The 19,444-nt window shown below is 35.5% G+C and overlaps 1 protein-coding gene across 1 annotated transcript in view; it reads right to left on the bottom strand.

Moving 5' to 3' along the window:
* Nucleotides 1-17,308, bottom strand: part of Prosap (SH3 and multiple ankyrin repeat domains prosap) — a 232,042-nt gene extending 214,734 nt beyond the window's left edge. The window contains exon 1 of the mRNA XM_076116507.1: nucleotides 17,137-17,308. The gene's annotated coding sequence lies outside the window, so the exon portion shown is untranslated. The remainder of the gene's footprint in view (nucleotides 1-17,136) is intronic.
* Between the last annotated feature and the right edge of the window lie 2,136 nt (nucleotides 17,309-19,444).

The raw sequence follows: 19,444 nt of genomic DNA, 5'->3' as shown, positions 1-19,444 counted from the left end.
TGGGCTCTGTCGCATGCTAAAAGGGTTTGGGCTGCGGCATAACAACTGTGGGTTAGCGGACGCGGCAGCGGGCAGCGGGGATATGAATTATTGAGTAAATGAAGCGAATAAATGGTATTGTGTGCATTTATAATTATGTGTTTTAATTGTGTTTGTAATATAGTGTCCTGTTTGTATTTCCCTAAGGAGTACGTTGACTAAATTAGCTGGAACATTAACTTAACTAAAATAGCTGAAATATGTTTTTTTTATATCTTAGACGGTCCATATCTAAACGGATATAAAGGTGACAAGACTAAAGGAATGTGTATAAATATAGCTTACCAAAAATATAGTTTGGTTTTGGTGCTGTTTTTTTAAATTGTACATAAAAGGTTACCCCATCATCGCAAATTACGGTACAAACATACAACACGAGGTAATACGTTTTAACATCTATTCTATAAACCACGACTATTCAAGTCATATTCTATGTGAAATACAAACACGATAGCAGTGGCGTATATGAGAATATATTTTTTAGACATATCGCTCTGCTTATACCATGGTAGTAGTGTTACAAGGCATCCGCGGCCGGCGCCGGCGACACATTTCGATAACATCTAGTTGCGGCCTTCGAACGCACTCGTTGAAGGACTCGCCTTCTAATAAATGAATATTATTCTATGTGAATACGGGAAATTCCTAGAACTCCTTTTGTTAAGGACATTATTTGTTCTGAGAATTTATTGCTGAAGTAAAGTGATTTAGTGGATCATTGCTATTTATTTTGGTTTTAATAATGACTACTATGCTATACATTGTTTTCTCCCTTGGAGAGGAATGGAAATTAGTTTATACCATAAGCGTAAACTGATTCACAAATAAGTCTACGTATTTAGACATTTTCCTGACCGAATACTGTCGAAAATACAATATTAGAGTACCAGGTGCCCAAAATGTAAGCTGAACAAATATCCGTGTTATCCAAAGTTGAAAGTTCTAACACAGAGCTCATCTATACTAATCTATACTAATATTATAAAGCTGAAGAGTTTGTTTGTTTGTTTGTTTGTTTGAACGCGCTAATCTCGGGAAATACTGGTCCGATTTGAAAAATTCTTTCAGTGTTTAATAGCTCATTTATCGAGGAAGGTTATAGGCTATATATCATCACGCTATGGCCCATAGGAGCAAAAGAAAAATGTTACAAAAACGGGGAAAATTATGATTCTCTTATGTGACGCAAGCGAAGTTGCGCGGGTCGGCTAGTATCTTATATGAAACAAGTTTAGCGAATTGCAATAATCAAACCTACACAACTACTATAGTTTGGGGTTATTGTCATCTTGTATTCAGGGAGCTGTTGTCGAACACCCACGCGGGTGGGGGGTGGGGGGTGGTTCTATTCTCGGTTTAAAGCCACATGACCTAAGTCTGTACGTAGGTATACGACGGTTGTGTTTTGTTTCTAGGTATATGAATTTCGTTGTGGTACTAATTAAAGTTTATTTTTAGCATTATTTTGACTAATTTAAAAGCTAATCATTTGTGGTTAGGGTCAGGGAAAAATTTGTTTTAAAACCTTCTGTAATGAAAATCGACATAATAATCGTCGATCATCAAAACGATACTATTTGTTAAAACTCTTATAAACTTTTTAGACCTTAAAACCTATATTTTTGACACTTTGAAATTTGACCAGAGTGGCGATTTCTTACTACTATCGACCAGACAACTGGCTAGTTACCTACAAATTTTGTATGAAAACCTGATCAGCACCTCTAGCGGGCGCTGTAAGAACTACTAGCTGACCCGCGCAACTTCGCTTGCGTCACATAAGAAAGAATGAAAATAAATTTTCCCGTTTTTGTAACATTTTTCGTTGCTACTCCGCTCCTAATGGCCGTAGCGTGATGTTATATAGCCTAAAGCCTTCCTCAATAAATGGTCTATCTAACACTGAAAGAATTTTTCAAATCGAACCAGTAGTTCCTGAGATTAGCGCGTTCAAACAAACAAACAAACAAACTCTTCAGCTTTATAATATTAGTATTGATTTTCTTTTTTATCACATCACTAATGCCCTTTGTATGTTTTAGTAAAAAACGACTGACTACTACCACGACTAGCAATCAAGGACACATACTTATCAAATATCTAAACGAGTTTCATAAAATCCTGCTAAAATACGTTTTTTTGCATAGAGCAAATTTTTGAAATGTCACCTATAGATTCTCACCTGTATGCATCAGTATGATACAATAACAAACGATCACTATTCCGTAGCATAACCGTTCGCATTTGATACACATTATTGGCGTATAAATCCGAACATTTACTGCGCCAGATAAATCCGCAGCTACGCGAGGGTATCAAACCTGAGATAAATCTGACGATAAGTGGTTGACTATAGGGTTGTCTATTACAAGAGAAATTCAAACAATAAATGTTACTATAACATGAGTTCATAACCAAATGTGTATAGAAAAAAACATATATAAATATTAGATGTATTTCATTTTTCAGCAATATTTCAGACGAATGAGATATAGAATAAAATAATATTTGACGTAAAAAATGTGTTGCCTAAGAGAGTGATTTAGATAACACTAGTTTACTTATTTTTGTACGTCCAATAAATAACCTGAGAATAATTTAACCCTTTTTGCATAAAGTGTATTTAAATTTGGCAAATGAATTTCCAATTAGGCAAAATATCACCAAATTTGTTCCTCAATAATGTTAGCTGCTGACACAGAATTTAGCTTACAATAATTGCACTTAAAATTTCTAGCGTTCACAACCCTAGCAGTGAACCGCGGTCCTAATGCAAGCGTAGCGTTTATCCGAATCGCCGCGGGCGAGATCCGCTTATGGTGTACATGTATTTTTATACCATAAATATGGTATTGACGGTAGACGCCTTTGAAGATATGGTGAGAGGTGGTCCAGTGCGCATCCGATAAATCATACTTTGAATTACTTTACTACATATTTGATACGTATGCAAACTGCATCTATGAGTAGTCCTGTAAGCGCACAAGAGCCCTAGTTTTGATCTGGGATGATTAAGGATAGACGAAATCCTATTTCATTGAATTGCGAGTGTATTTCGAGACATCAATAGGCCGACCTTTCACGTGGTTGTACCTAAAATAGGGAAATGTCAGATTTTTTCTGTCTTGAACTTTAAGCTTTTACGTTACATGCGCTGAAAGGTCAAACTGTTCGAGATACAATGCATGCAAGCTTCAATTCCCATACTAAAGAAATTTTGCGGAAAAAAACCTAGTGTAACAATTCTTCTTTCTCAATTTCCAGAAATTTCGATCCGCAAACCCGAGTGGGGAATGCGGCACCTTAATGCAGATGCAAAGAGAACTGCACCACAAGTACGTATCAAGCCGAAGATAAATCTTAAGATAAGTGCTCGTAACATAAACCGAGATTGTTCGCGGATGGTGTTTAACGTGTATAAAATACGCCCAGAGCATGATCCACTTTGAATTTGTACTACTCTATAAGCAAAATAAAGAGTAAAGTTACCGTCATTGTGTGTCATATTATTATATATTTTTGAACACTGGAGGTACCCATAACTTCGCTCTTGGGTTAATTTTACACAGAGTATCCCTGTTTCTTACAGGGACTTTAACATTTAAAATTTACTTTAAAATGAGTTCCTGCGGCACCCGCTAAGGGCGTTGCTTAGGTTAGGTTAGGTTAGGTTCATAAAAAAATTTGCTTAGCTTAGTAACTTGCAGCGGGTAAGTATTATAGTATAATGAGGGGCCTCATCATAATACTATAACACCCGTAAACCGATAGATAAGTCTTTGTATGAGACCTAAACTGTTTAAACTTAACTTCGATCTTCAAATTATTCAGATTATGAAGAAGTTCTCACCTGCCAGCATTTTACTATGTACAACAATCGCCATAAACATCCAATATGAAAACCAAACAAAATAATAATTGAATCCAAATCGTTCCTATGTTCAGACAAAATAAAGCGATCCCTTATCCGACCTCAAAAGAAAGGGTTGATATTATTCTACACGCATCTAAAACTATGACGGTCTTAACTTTTTTTGAGAAAACAACGTGCCCGGGATATAAAGACGTGTTTATCAGTTTAACAGCTCATTTCTATCCCGGGTCAGTCACGTTATGATGACAAAATTATTGTTATGATTTTTAAAAGGTGTAACCGGTAGCTGTTTATAATAAACAAGACTTAAAAAGTAGTGACAACATAGGGTGCGAATCATCAAAAAATAAGAACAACTAGTCCCTATTGTTCCTAAATCGATGCCTCAAATTATTTATTAACCACTTAAGGTTAAGTTTAAATTATTTTGAGTCCTAGTATAGCTATGTAAGCGTTCCTACAAATATCACGATTAGTTTCCGACTTTAATAGCACCAAATTATGTTATAATTTTAAAGTAAAGTGTACAGTCAAACTCACAACTTTCTCACATCCTAATTCAACAAAACAAAAATCCCGAAAATATTAATTAATTTCGCAACTCAACTCGGCCGTTAATAATTTAATATTATAAAACAAAGGCCCATACACCACTTTGATTTTACCTCCGTCCATAATTTGTTAGAAGGCCATAAATAACAAAAGACATAAAAAAGCTCCGTATATATGATCAGGGAAATCCATTAACATGCAAAAATAACAAAGGCAACAATTAGCCCTTCGTACGTCCTCCCGAGGGCACCTTTAACATGGATTCGCTTCAAACCCGCAAAGTTAAGGCTGTGTTGTTCTGACAGATATAAATTATAGCTCAGCATATGAAGCGATATTGTGCTTAGTGTGGAGGGAGTACAAAAATGTGTGTAATGTAGTGAATGTAAATATAAAGTGTAATTAAGTGTATGGTGAATATTTTTACACGCAATCTCATAATAATAATGTAATAGGTTGACTAAATGTAACATAATGTGTTATTAAACATACTGTTAAATGAAACATTAAGTTATCATCGTTCACGTGAAGAAAGAAAAGAATAAGACGAAACAGAAGAGAGAAGTATATTATTAAATTTAAGTGTAAGATAATAAAATGCTGTCAAGATATCGGAACAGTCTATGATGGAAAATTAACCAGGCTCAACGTTTTTACCCTAATTAATGTGATGCAGAAGATGAAAATTAACCACAGAAATTAAATTTACAAACACAGGAGCAACAATTGCCCGCAAACAACTTTGAATTTCAAGTATCATCTAGTAAATAAAGTGACAGTTCAGCTAAAGTTCATTTGACTTCATCATAATATATACTACTAAAAACCAAACCACAAAAGGATTTTAATCAAAATGTTCATAATAACGTTCTCAAAGTTCTAGCGCAAGTTTCATTATGAGAGGATTAATGCACTGACTTGGCTTCGCTGTACAAAGCTGCTTGACAAGTGCACGCTGTGGTTTGACGTTACAGACATTATATTTTATATTATATAAGGTTAAATCTAAACGGTAGTAAAGTCGACTAAAACGTTGTATTCCTATAGCTCAGTTCTATACTACTATCGACTACCGACAACCGGCTAGCTATCGAGAATTTTTTTATGAAAATCTGATCGGATCCTGGAAGAGGCGCTTAACAGATTTTCGTGTACGGTTGTTGACAGTCGATTATCATTAATCGACTGCCACCACACGCTGGCCAAAATCATGATATTTATTACCCTTGCTTTTCGCATTTTGCATTGGCCCCTCAAAAAAAGTATATCTGACTGTTCGTAAAATTCTCTGGTTAATTCACCTATAACACAACCACAGGAACTACTAAATTATACTTACTGAAAACTAACCCTTTATCATCGGTCAACAGTAATAAATCTCTCTCTTCAAATTCACCCAAAAAGTCATTGACCATCACCACAATTTTGTTAAATAATTTTCCTCAAACATCGACAACAAATCACTGATACATCTCACTTAAGTTTTCAAAGCATTATCGTTTTAAAACTGTATTTTGTGATGTTATCGATCACTACAATACTTCCCGATTGTTGGACATGTAACCGCCAATTTAGAGAGTCGTCTGCTTCACCGTGAGTGTGGTCTTGGATGTACGAGGATAAACTTATACATATTCATGTTTTAACGAGGTTTGGGAGAGGTAGTATAGCGGTTTGAAGTTAAAGGAAGTTGACGGTAGTTTCTCTGAAGAGAGTGGAGAGAATAGGTAATATTTTTCGATAGCAAATAAAATTATGTGTTGACTGCATTTCTTCATTCTTAATGACAAAATGAATACAGCCTTTTAACCAGCCTGGAGTAACTTACATTTATTTTTTAGTTTTACAAGAATATTGTGTCCTCATACTCCTCATCTAAACTGTCTTTGTTAGAACTTTTTCTCATTATTATTAGAAACTTATTTACGTATCTCTCAAATTAAGCTGCGATTTTAATAAGTTTTAATCAGTGGAACGATATGGATTTGAGGTTCAAATTCCAATCAGTTCCTATTGATCATTCAAATAAAAAGCACTCAAAAATAATTCATACTAATACTCTCTATAAATATACGTTTATAATATAAAATAATCTACGTTATAACTGATGCGTTATGTATATAAATTACGTGGTGTACCGTAACGGTGTGAGCGTATTCAATCTAATGTAAATCTCACGCAATAAGGCTAAACACGGGGAGCGATGCTAATGACTAACTCTACTGCTTTTTAATTGAATAACGTGATTCTGAGCTCGATTCACATGGAATTAGGTCAGCAGAGCCAAGGTTTATTTGCGGATGATCTAATAAGATTGACCTATTACATAGAAGCTGAATATTGTGGCTTATGAAATACAGGTCAAGTATACATGTAAAGGCTTAAATACTGTTTCATGTAACTTTTTGTGTGTTATTATTTATGTAGCACAAAATATGCATGTACGTACTAATGTACTAAGTATGTACTAATACAATACTGTAGCCGAATTCTCTACCTGCACTATCGTCTATAAACAACCGGCAGGCTATAGGATCAGCGCCTCCTATTTTTGCAGCACATTTCAAATGTCAAACTTTCATCGCTCAATAATACCTACTCTAGGGAATCGGGCTACTGTACTGAAACTTTTACTTAATAAACCAACAATTCTTTGGCTGCAAATTAGACAATAGAGTCTTCAAGAATTTTTCATTAAAATAAATTAATTTCCACTATTACAATCCCACTATTAGGCAGGTATCTCTTCTGGGAATAAAGAAGGCGTCATCTGTTATTACAACTTTTATTTACTACGCCGGCTAAGAGAGAGTTGGAGATATAACATGCAAGCACATAAATAGCATACAAGAACTGCAAAATTTTAATCACGAGATTTTCTTTCACAACGTTAAGGTAAATACAAAAAAAATATTACATGTTAACATAATGTATAAGTTGATTGTTGCCCGATGACATAAACCTACCCATATACCTAAACAAAGTCCCTCGAGTCACTCATTGTTACATTTTACCGCGCCCTTGAACTTTCCCTCTACTTCCTTTATACGATATCTAGCCTGAACAAATTGCACTACATTATATTACAATGAAAATTTACTTGAAAGTTGTGTAAAACTAACAATAGTCTATTAAGATAGAGCCAGGTTATAGGCCATATTATTACACGACACAAAAACTGTTCCTTGTGATAATATACTGGTCATTATATAATAATGATACTAGGAATTTTAAACAACCTTTAAATTCTGAATTACTTAATGGTCTTTCAAATACATAATTTATTAAATTATTTCTCGTAAGTCAAAGCCGTCAAACTCATATATTTTACTAGCTGACCCGCACAACTTTGCTTGCGTCGCATAAGAGAGAATGAGTCAAGATTTTCCCCGTTTTTATTACATTTTTCATTGCTACTCTGCTCCAGTTGGTCGTAGCGTGATGATATATAGCTTATAGCCTTCCTCGGTAAATGGACTACCTAACACTGGGAGACCAAGTCGGACCAGTAGTTCCCGAGATTAGCGCGTTCAAACAAACAAACAAACTCTTCGGCTTTATAATATTAGTATAGATAACAACAGCTCGATTCTCTGTTACAAGGAGATAGTCTCATGTATAATCGCCTTAAGAATACGTGCGAAAAGTAATTTATACTCAGGATTAGACTAGGTAAATAGTTTTTGTAGCACCTAAATAGTGTTTCGGACTACCTAACCCTTTTGAAATCCTCAGTGGCCTGAGGGGATTTATTTAGAAGTCTACTTATGTTTTAATGAATACAAGGTCATGTCAAGGATTTTTGTGGTCACGAAATTATTCTATTTATTCTTTTATTCTGAGATTTTTTTTTTAATCATTTGAAGGGACGTCCATTAAACGTTGCTTGTAGCGAATAATTATTTTGTTTGAAAAAACTCCATTGAAAAACGTACAATATTGTTTTCTCCACCTTTTACAACGTTTCCAATAGAAAAGCAACGGCTAACCCGTTATTCTTCACGTATCACTTCTATAATTCACCCATCTCTAGTTAAAACGCAGCCTTACTCTCACCACATTTGTACGTTGTAAGCGACAAATGTGCCGCAATATGTCACGGGACGAGGCGACAAGGGAACATCTCTCACGTCACGGGACAAGCCGCGACACGGTCTACTCTCACGATAATGTCGTAAAATCGCTAGACATGTATTGAATGGTTTAGCTTAAAGTATTTGTTAGATGTTCACCAATACCTGTATTATAGATTCTCTGTTAGATTATTTATTTGACCCCTAATTGCATTACGCTAACAAGAGGAAGCGTTGTTATAGTGAAGTCTGAAATACTTTAACTGACCCACTATCTTTACTATAGGGTTGCAATTTAGGCCTATAGTTCTGATAATAATTTAGTCATTTTGATTTAGTAATTTGATTGCTACTTAAAATGAAAAAAAAAATCATTTCTTTTTAAAAGTAAAGGGTAAAGGGTTTTGATTAAAAAATATTATCAAAAATTATTTGATGTGCCTTATGATCTAAAGTAAGAAAAATATTAGAATTTAGTAGAGCAAGCCCCTTTATAAACTAAATTCAAGTCCGAGTATTATAATGATTACATCCTACTTGATCAGCCTTATATCATAATCATACATAGACACGTACAGTCAAAAAAAACAAAGCAAAGCGTACAATTCTTCTTATTTCCATACAAAATACCGTTGGTCCCCCGCAGCCCCAAATAACAGCATCCTAATGGATCTATAATGAGATTTTTTCAAATTTCAAAGAATAGGACTCGATGTAGTCGGCAACTAAATCATAAGGCGGTCTGTCGACACCCTATTTTTATTTTTTTGAGGGTTATCGCGTGTCTGTTCGTCAGTTATAGATATTAATAATTAAATGCACGTAAGGTAGGTCTGTACCGTCCTAATATGGTTAAGGTCGCCATTCCAATATCGTTGCGTCGGGAGGTCGTGGGTTCGATTCCCACACGGAACAGTTATATGTGAGATCCACAAATAGTTGTTTCGGGTCAGGTTGTACTTTGTGCCTGTTGTTTGTCCCAGTGTCCAAGGCCCAGCAACACAAGAGCAATTTGTTAGGGCAGAAGCTGTCTTTTTGACTGATAGTGTACGAAAAATGCAAGTCAATATTGGCTTAAAAACTGCTTGCTTGAACTTACAAATGTATTTGACTTGCAAATCTGGCATGCAAAATAATAGTTTTACTTAATTACTTTCCTTCTTTTATTAACAAAAACTTACAACATATCGATAATAACATGATAGGTTCTAGTAGCTAGATATTTTCACAAGACCTAAAGCGATAAATCCTATCAAAGCACTTGAACGTACTTTTCTATACGTCTCCGTGAACCACAAGCGACGCGCCACATTCTCTAACATACAGTCCGCAGCAAACCTCTAAATTGTCTCTGAACTCGCTTGGAATTTAATCACTTTCCTCCCCAACGAAGGTAAAAAGCATCATGGGAATAAAGAATTCTGTTACAGGGGAAAACCAAATGCAGACCAAAATATTATATTAACTCGGCGTCCCTAAAGTATTCTAATAAAAACCTTTTCTTTGTAATAACTTAGCTGTTTTGCATTTTGTTTTGTGCTCTTTGTTCTTTGGTCTATCTACCTATCCTTGTGGAAAAAATCATGATTTTATGCATATTTTTATAGATTTTATTGCCAAATGTATATTATGCTAATATACATTTGGCAATAAGCGATCTAAATACATACAGACAAACATACAAAAGACGTTTATGGCAACGACTATTTAAATATATATCTTCAACTTAGGTTTAATATAACTTTAATATAAGATCTTCAAGTTGATTATAAGTATCCTTATAACTTTAAGATAATAAAATCCTTCTGCCTAAGTCCTTTAATATACAAAAGTCATACCTACTTATTATTATGAACAAAGAGAGTACAAACTAAATTGCTAGTGATTTATTATGTACCCCAGAACTCCCGGTTAATAGCAATATAATTCGACACGCCAGTTCCGACGATCAAAACATGTTATTATGACGTTGCAACTAAGTTTAGATTATTTTGGAAATACCCAGTATTTTTCCTTCTAAGTATTAACCAATTATGTTTCGAAGAGAGCTAATAAGATTCTGATATTATAATCTGGTAAAGGGCCATGGGCAGTTTGTTAATCTGTTGCCTAAAATGATTAAAAGTGAACCTACAACAGAAATACTGACGTAACTCCTACGTTAGATTAAAAAAAAAAATGTATGCACACAAATTTTGTAAAACGAGCAAAACGATAGGAGTTTTATCATATGAAGTATCAAACATTTTATACCCATATTTGCCGGACGTCATCATTATTAGCCTGTGTCCATCTATTGCAGATGATTCAGCAATCATCTTGCTGGACGTAAGAACAATATTTTACCAAATTGCGCGAAGGGCAATCGTAAACGAAATATATCATACGTCATTTGTACATATTTATATTCTCCTAACTTAGCTCCTAAAGTATCAAAATACATATAGTAAACTGTGGAACTAATTACAAACATTAAGTTACACGTAGCCGTATGACCCGCGGGCACACGATCTAATTAGTTGCGATGTTGCTTCACCTATGATTACACTAGTAGGACCTCTTGCTTGTTAACCTATATTCATGTTCTTATGATGAAATGCCTTAGCGAAGGAGAAAATTTTCCACGTAATTTTGCTATAGAAAACAGTCGTTACTTTTCGTATAGAGCAAAGCTTTTCTTAGTTTCAATTCATTGACACAAAGATTTCAGAACCGAATAAATATATTTGTTTATTGAGATTTAATATTTTTATGGAAATCTCAACTATAAACATGTAAGAATTTTAGTGGCGTAGTCGCCATCATAACACTGCGCCACACTGCGTCTGCGAAACTATGTAATGGCACAGGAATGGTAAAGTTCTGTGTGCTAAAACGTTCAGCAGAATACGCATAAGTTTAGCTGTGATCGTAGCAAAAGAGGTAACATTAAAACAAAATCATTACAAAACAAGCGCGCATAAAACTCTTTTTTTCATTAAAATAAAATAGATTACATACTTTACTACTGAGCATTTTTTAACCTGATTATAATACCCCTCCTAGCCGATATACGGCTACGGCGGTCAATTTCATTGAAACTGGCCATCTGTGACGGACTTTGTTTATAGTGTCCAAGTGTGTGCACAATACACAAGTACACTCTCTATTCCATCACTCTCATAGTTTGGTGGGCATCTCTAAGAAATTCTCAACAGAAAATCTCAGAAAAGACTTTTTGGCCCGACCCAGGATTCGAACCCGAGACCTCTCGCGCCGCAGTCGCATATACTACCGACCGCGCCACAGAGGCAGTTAATTACCTGACCTGATTACACACACAAATAAGACCCTATAATAAAACTAAAGCCTTCAAAACATGACCTCCAAAAACTAAAAACATCTAAAATTGCGTCACCGAAAATAGTAGAGAAGTAAGAGGGTAGTGATAACACTAGGCGAGGGTGTTCAAAACAGTGCGGTGCGCATGCGCGAGGCCACCCCCAGCCTGTCTGTTCGTTAACCTCGGGGGTAGGGTCGCTACCAACACGCTGTGCGAAAATTTACTAGTGGTTTTAGCGTAGATTTTCGGCTTTATAAACTTCGCGAATTTCTAAAATATTGTGCTACCAACTTACTGTCAGTTTGGAGAACTAGAACTTATGAAAAGAGCTAGCAAAAGACCTTACTAGTATACTACAGTCTTCTAGAATAGAAGTAGATTTCGAAGATTTCCGTGTTGGTATATTAATGTCATACAGAGCTTCAACCATAAACTATTACGGCAGATCAAACTCAAGTCTTAGAATAACCCTATACACACATTTATTTCTTTTAAAAAATGAAGGTTGTTCGATATTCGTCACCTACAAATATGTACCCATGAACGCATTTATCTCTATTAACAATAATAACAAAACAACACATCCATCTCATTTCATAATCGGAAAACTAAAGGGTCTTAACATCTTACATTAAAAGCTTGAGGGAAGCAGCCCTACGGAGGGTAGGTATACGGTAAGGGAAGCGGATTTGTCTCGGCACTGCAAGGTCGGAGGTAAAAGAAGGAGAGGGAGGTATCTTGATTTTTTCTTTCACAATTTATGCAACAAGAATTGGGGTTTTGCTTTGATGTACTATGAATTCTGTATTGTACTTTTTAGGGGTAATTAATTTCTTTGTGTTTTGGATTTTTTGTTGAGAGCATAAAGATATTGAAAGTAGAAAGTATTGTTACGGGTGAATTCTCTGTCTATTAATTGAAATCATACAATCAGGACTGAAGCTTAAATATACAGAATCTATCTCGCATAACAGCATTTAGACAAGTGGTTTCAAACCTAAAGTCTGTTACAATCCGCGGAAATTCTTAATTAGCACCAAGGACTTTAAAATCGCTAAAGCTGTGAATATGGGTCATATTAACAAAAAAAATGTCTCCATAAAGGTTGAGAGTCTCTGATTTAAATAGAACGCCTATATGCATCTAAGAACTATCAAAGTATAGAATCTTTCCGCTCTTTACACCAGAGGGCGCCAGCTCAATATCGGAAACGAATACGAGATGAATTGATAAGTTGAGCTCCGCAGCTCGGATGAAGATAGGAAAGGCTTACACCGAAATGTACTTAGTTAACTATATTCACACTAAATAGCAGTGAAATTAAGTATGTGATATATTTTCTTTTAATAACGCTCAGTTAATAAATTTTGGGCCGACGTCTTCATAGCTTCACTTCAACCCGAAAACCCGAATCACACAGATATTTGTAAGGAAATTGAGCCGAAAACGCCGAGAGCTTTAGTTTAGAGTGGTAACCAACATGACTACTGCATCATAGACGTCATCTAGTTGAAAACATAGTTTAGGAATCATAGAAATTCGCGATCATCCATTTAATAATGACAAAATGCTCTCAATTCGCTGTCAAAACCGTCCTCCTAATAAAGATACGTAACATAAACTTTGTATTTAATATATTTCTTAGTTAAAGTAGTTTATTAATCTTGACATCAGAATTAACACATTTCAAATCTAGCAACTGCCCTTTTCACTCTTTACAAATCAATACTTAAGATATTCATCTGTTTCATTCATCCAGATGAACTTATCAGTAGAGAATTGAACCAGTTTACGAACGTTGACAAGCATTAATAAAGCTAGCTAGTGTAGAGCAATGATGATGAAATGTAATGATTCAATGAAATGTCAAGCATCAAACATCACAGAAGTCTAAGCGATAGTATAAGTCTACTAATATCCACAATCAAACATGAAGTAGCTTACTGAATTGATACATATCAATTTTAGGTATTTATAAAAGTTAATGCAATTTGCGCTGTTGAGACTGTACGATTAAACATTTAGTTAAGTTATAATTTTAGCTGTATTATCCGTGAAATTACTGTTTTTTTGGAATGAAAGACGAGATCGAGAACTTGCAGTTATTAGTCAAGAACAAAAAAAAAAACTGCTGCTTAAAACTGATGCTAAGTGTACAGGGAAAGTATAAAAGACACAAAAATTATGGTTCTCAGGTATCACAAACCACTGTCTTATTAAAGAAATTGATGTGGTCTGTCCAAGTAGACTGCAAGTATTGTCAAAGAACGTCAAAGGTTAACTTTAGAGCAGCTTAGTTGCACCGCAGAAAGTTTGTCGGTAAATCTATCGCGACCGTGTACAGATGTCCATTTTATTGATAATGCTACAACGAATAGTTTGAAACAACAGCAAATTTTTTGAACGTAAAAACTGTCTTCAAATATAGTAAATAGATTTTGGTTGGTAAATTAAAGATTATGTATCGTATATGTAATTAATTGGAATTTGACAATAGTTTTAATTTTAATACAGTCACTTTATCTATCGATTAGCTTATGTAAAACTTAACTGCTTAGCTGTGAAACTGGCTACAAAGATGTATATGTAAGACCGATGAGATATTATGTTTGTAGATGAAAGAGATACGAGACACATGTCATGTTATATGTAATATTTTTTTACTTTTTTGTCATTTAACGACGGAACGTATGAATTATAATGTTTGTCTTTACAACGCTTTAAAAGAGTGGATTATCAATATGTATAGGATACTAGTGTTGAGGAATGGCCAAAAAAACATCGTAAAATTGCCTGTAACATACTTATCACGATAGGTATATCTACGTATTTCATAATAATATTTATCGCAAAGCAATTAACAACTTTAATCACTAATATCAGACACAAACAACACAAAACCAACCCTTTCATCATAGGACCAAGTGAATTTCGTTCAACTGAAATTCGAACTGTAACAAATTTCAGAAAAAACACAATTGGAAATTTTGGAAACTAATATTACTTGAATATAAATATCTGAATAAAACCGCCTACATTATCACAACAAAAGACTTCATCCGACACGTAACAGAGTGACTTCAAACTTTGGGGTCAGCATTAATTAGATACGGGTCATGGTGTTTGATTCCCGGTTGTGTTTATTTTAAGGCTCTGTTGGTAAACATACCTTTTTCGGGTGGAGATAAATTTTGCTTTCCGTTTCCTAGTTGGGGTGAGTCATTTACATATTTAAATGGAATTGTGATGTACGTTTCTTGAGCTGTTTAGCGATTTTCCTAAATAACTTAGCAGTAGTATTCATGCAAGATGCATTAGCGTTAGGATAGCATAAATAATTACATTTGAACAAAATTTAACTGCAGGAGACGGAGATATAGTCAGAAAAAATATTTTGTAATAGGATACTCTAACTTGAACTTTGAGTCTTAACTTAAAGTAGTTAGAGAGTTTGTTTTTCAGATCGCAGCAATTACAGCAAACCACATACTGGGCAGGTTACCACACTTTAAAATGTAGAAAATAATATAATATTTTCTTTGACAAGGAAATCGAACCCAAGACAGTCTGATTTTCACTAGTCTTCTGAGCTACTAATAAATACTATTGCTGACAAAAAAACTTATATCGGTCGACAGGGTTTTAAAGACAACTCCTGCATTGCGAATCGAACTCACGACCTCCCGACGCAATGGTAGCGGCGTGGCTAGCTAAACTACTACACTACGGAGGCAGTCATACTACAGAAATAGACAATATGTAATACAGGTATCTTACGTGCATTTCTTCAAAGATACCGTATGCATATAATCCAGATGCAGCTAATAAGTTGGGTCACGAGCTAGCTCGCGCGTGACATCTACCGGCGACGCTGCGCATCAACAATGACCTTAAGATATGCACTTGTGAATGAAGGGGCAACGACCGTCTGCTTTATTGATGCCAATATTATCATTGATTTTATGTAACACTTGCTTTTACATGCTACTTTGTTAGTATTCTTGATGAAAATTGCTTTCATCTTTCCTAAAAATGTAACCTATCACTTTACTAATTTTTATCAAAATCGGTTCAGGCGTTTTCGACAAAAAATACTGCCTTTGCCAGAAATGTAAGCTACCACTCTGAAAAATTTTATCAAAATGAGTTTAGCCGTTTAGGGATTCTACTTAAATGAGTGACAAGAAGACCCGATACGTGAAACTCCAGAATACCACAATATAAAGCTCTTATATGTGTCAGGACTACTGCAAAGTGCGTAAGTATTAGATAATAACCAAGTTACGCGAAAGTTTTGCAGAAAAATATCTTCATACGTGTTGGTCCTTAACCTTGCACGGGAGTTGTTCAAGCCTGGAGGTTTCTGACTTGGCGTGACGATAGACATGTGATGGTTGACCTTAGATCCTGACATGTTCCTTGGAGCATAAAGATAAAAAGCTCAAATACTACTTACGTTAAAGGCAATAATATCCAGGGCTCTACAAATATTGAATCTATGTATAGATCAATTAACGCCTCTAGAAAATTTACGCTCAGAGGGCATTGACCTTTAATTTCGTGATAAAAAAAAAACAAAAAAAAATATTTGAAATTGTTAATAAATATTATACCTGAAAAGTATTAACGTGGCTAGCTGTAAAGATTATAAATCAATGATGCCGGAAACAAGAAAATTAAGCACCGTTTTGCATCGATAATTCATTGGAGAAATCGTCGCACGCTCTACTACCGCATACCCATATTTTACAAGTAAAAAATATGCGAAAAACATGCGTTCACTAATAAATAATAGCCGATACACGAAGAATTTCAAGGTATTTTAAATTACAAAATTGAATAACTGCCGCATTTGTTATCAACCGTGTAAAAGCTTGTCACGAAAGCCGATAATATTTTCATGTTCCTAATAACCTCCAATTTTATTACTCGATCCTTAATTTTACGTCTCATTTTATATCTAAGTTCCTTCCATACATTAAACGAACGGACTCCACCTCCAAGCGAATTCGATCCGATCGTAAAAGTGCGGAAGCTGGGCCATATTTGTCATCCGCATTGTGTTATCTTGCAGGTGGCCCACAGCCTCGTAGGGAATAACTAAGTACAATGCCGCATTTACAGAACATGGAAAATGCGTCGCGTAATGGGTTTAGTACGAAACAACCGCACGTGACGACATCACCGCACACTCACTGAAAACACACGCAATACTCATACGCAGTAATTAAACAAGCGTGCTCCACAACACAGCCTCTTATCTGTTTATCACTTACCTCGTAAAATAAAAATTCAGGTGAACTAACACCGGTAACAATCCGACATGTCATCGACACAATCACTTACTACCATGCTCACAACACTAGCCACTCTTACAATAAGGGTTTATTTTTATTTTCGTTTCGATAGCGGATGCGATAGCGAAGCGAACGCTCTCGGGTCTGTCTCGCGACTGGCCGGTATCGAGCGAGCGACCGGCGACTCCCCGCGCCGCTCTAAACCAATTTATAATACATACAGAGGCGCAGCATCCCCTGAAACCTACTCAAAGAAAATCCAACCCTCTTGGCATGCAACAAGGTTGAATTTCATTCGCATACAGGATGCCGCAGAGGCAAAAACGTCGCCAGTCCTCGCAGAAAAGCCAAGGGTGCGAATTGTGTACGTTTCCTTCGTTTATAATTGAAATCAACGTACAAGGAAGGTTCTTTGCCTTGAATATTCATAACATGGAGCAAATTAATTGTCATAAAAGTTTTGCGTGACCTAAGTTGGGGCGTTAGGATCCCAGCTGTCCTGAGAGCTGTAAGTCATGTGCTTAAGGGCGAATGTTAAGAGCATCTCATATATTTAATGTTCTGCATAATTCGGTCGTACGTTTGACGTCAGAGAGGTGGGATGTGATGACGGCGCATTTGTAGAGCTTGGCCTGAAATATGAATATCGTGATGAGAAATTAATGCTGTTTTAATTGTTTTATTTGGTACTGGCTGCTGCGTGGGATTAATATGCGTTTTCTCGCTTTATTTATAAAACAAATCTTAATAAATACAATGAATGAGCAAGCTACGTAGCACTTTAATCCGTTCAAACCAATTAGGGGCCCTAAATATATTTCATCCTTTTCTAAGCCATATATCGCAAACATAATCTCTCTCATTCTAACGACAGCTAGTACGTTCAAACTAATTCGATGACACAAAGTTTCTGCTGAGTCTGCTACATTCATGGAATATTCGCCATACCATTCTTCCGTATGTCGGGAGGGGGGAGGATTAGCATTGTCTTCGTACGATGGCATGACGCCAAAAGTACTGGTCGACTCACTCCTAGCGATGTATTTGAACTACTCTCTTTTTATTGTTGGATTTATTCGACTTTATTGCATAATTTTCTTACTTATCCACGATTTTATGTTTGGATGCTGTAGACCATTATATACATTTACTAAAATATCAAGCCTCGTTTCAAAACGTTGTATTCCTAAGTTAGCTGTAGCGCGTGTAAGGCCACTCGAGAGCTGGATTGATTGTGATGGATCATAGCCGCCCTAGGCTTTAAAAAAAACCTTCAAAAATCACATTATCACGATAGCCGATATAACAAGTGTAATAAAGTAAAAAATATAGAATATTTTATAAACTTTTTCGCTTATGTCATTCATATACGATTATAAACTGCATCTTGCAATCAAAACAGTCCACAGCCAGAATCATGTCTCAGCAACAGTACGAAAAATGAAGGTGTGTATTCGCGATCGTTTATTTTCCGCGAACTTCCCTCATTATGTGAAGCTTACGTTGATGGTAAGCTCACCGCGACTGCTAAATTACTTCCTTAATAAGATTACCTACGTAAATGTTACCTTTGAGAACAAACCCGTGTACTGTACATGTATTTTCACGACTAATATCGTGTAAGAAGCGAGGTAAGTTTTTAGAAATTGATTCTTGATGCTATAAAGTAGTTTAGTGAGCATTTCTCTAAAAGTTCTCTTGAGTTTACACGATTTTACTTCACTTTTTTCGTTTCTTTCCGTAGACCTACAGACAGCGTCAAAAATAAGTCAATACGTTTTCCAAAGTATTATTAACAATGGAATTGGAAAAAATACCATTGAACTTCGTAGTAATTTAGTGGTCACAGTGTATACTGTATAGTTTTCTATTCTCGAAAACATGAAGCAACTAAAATTTCAACTTTAACCCTAATATTATTCATCTCCATCGCCTATCAGATATCATAACTAGCAGATAAACTTAAAAAAATATATTCCTCTGAATGACAGAACTCCAGGCGACATCGATCCAGGCTTTGAGATTATCTTGAACAGATAAGTGCGACCGTTGGGGTTACTTCACGACCATTCAAGCGCAAATATAAAATGTACCACTTTATCTCCCATCTGTACATCTTTCCTCATAAATTCTGTCACTTATAGACATATTTATAGGCAAAGCATCAGTGTTTACTAACGGCCATTGAAAAAAAATACCCTTCCAACGTTGCGCTCATCGTATGGGTAGGGTAAGCAACTCTTGACGCGGTCAAGCTATAGATGGGTGACCACTTATTAATATTTAA

This window comes from Anticarsia gemmatalis, chromosome 7 (assembly GCF_050436995.1).
Source record: "Anticarsia gemmatalis isolate Benzon Research Colony breed Stoneville strain chromosome 7, ilAntGemm2 primary, whole genome shotgun sequence".
NCBI lineage: Eukaryota > Metazoa > Arthropoda > Insecta > Lepidoptera > Erebidae > Anticarsia > Anticarsia gemmatalis.
Note: the sequence above shows the minus strand (reverse complement) of the source record. Positions and strands in the feature narration are given on the sequence as shown.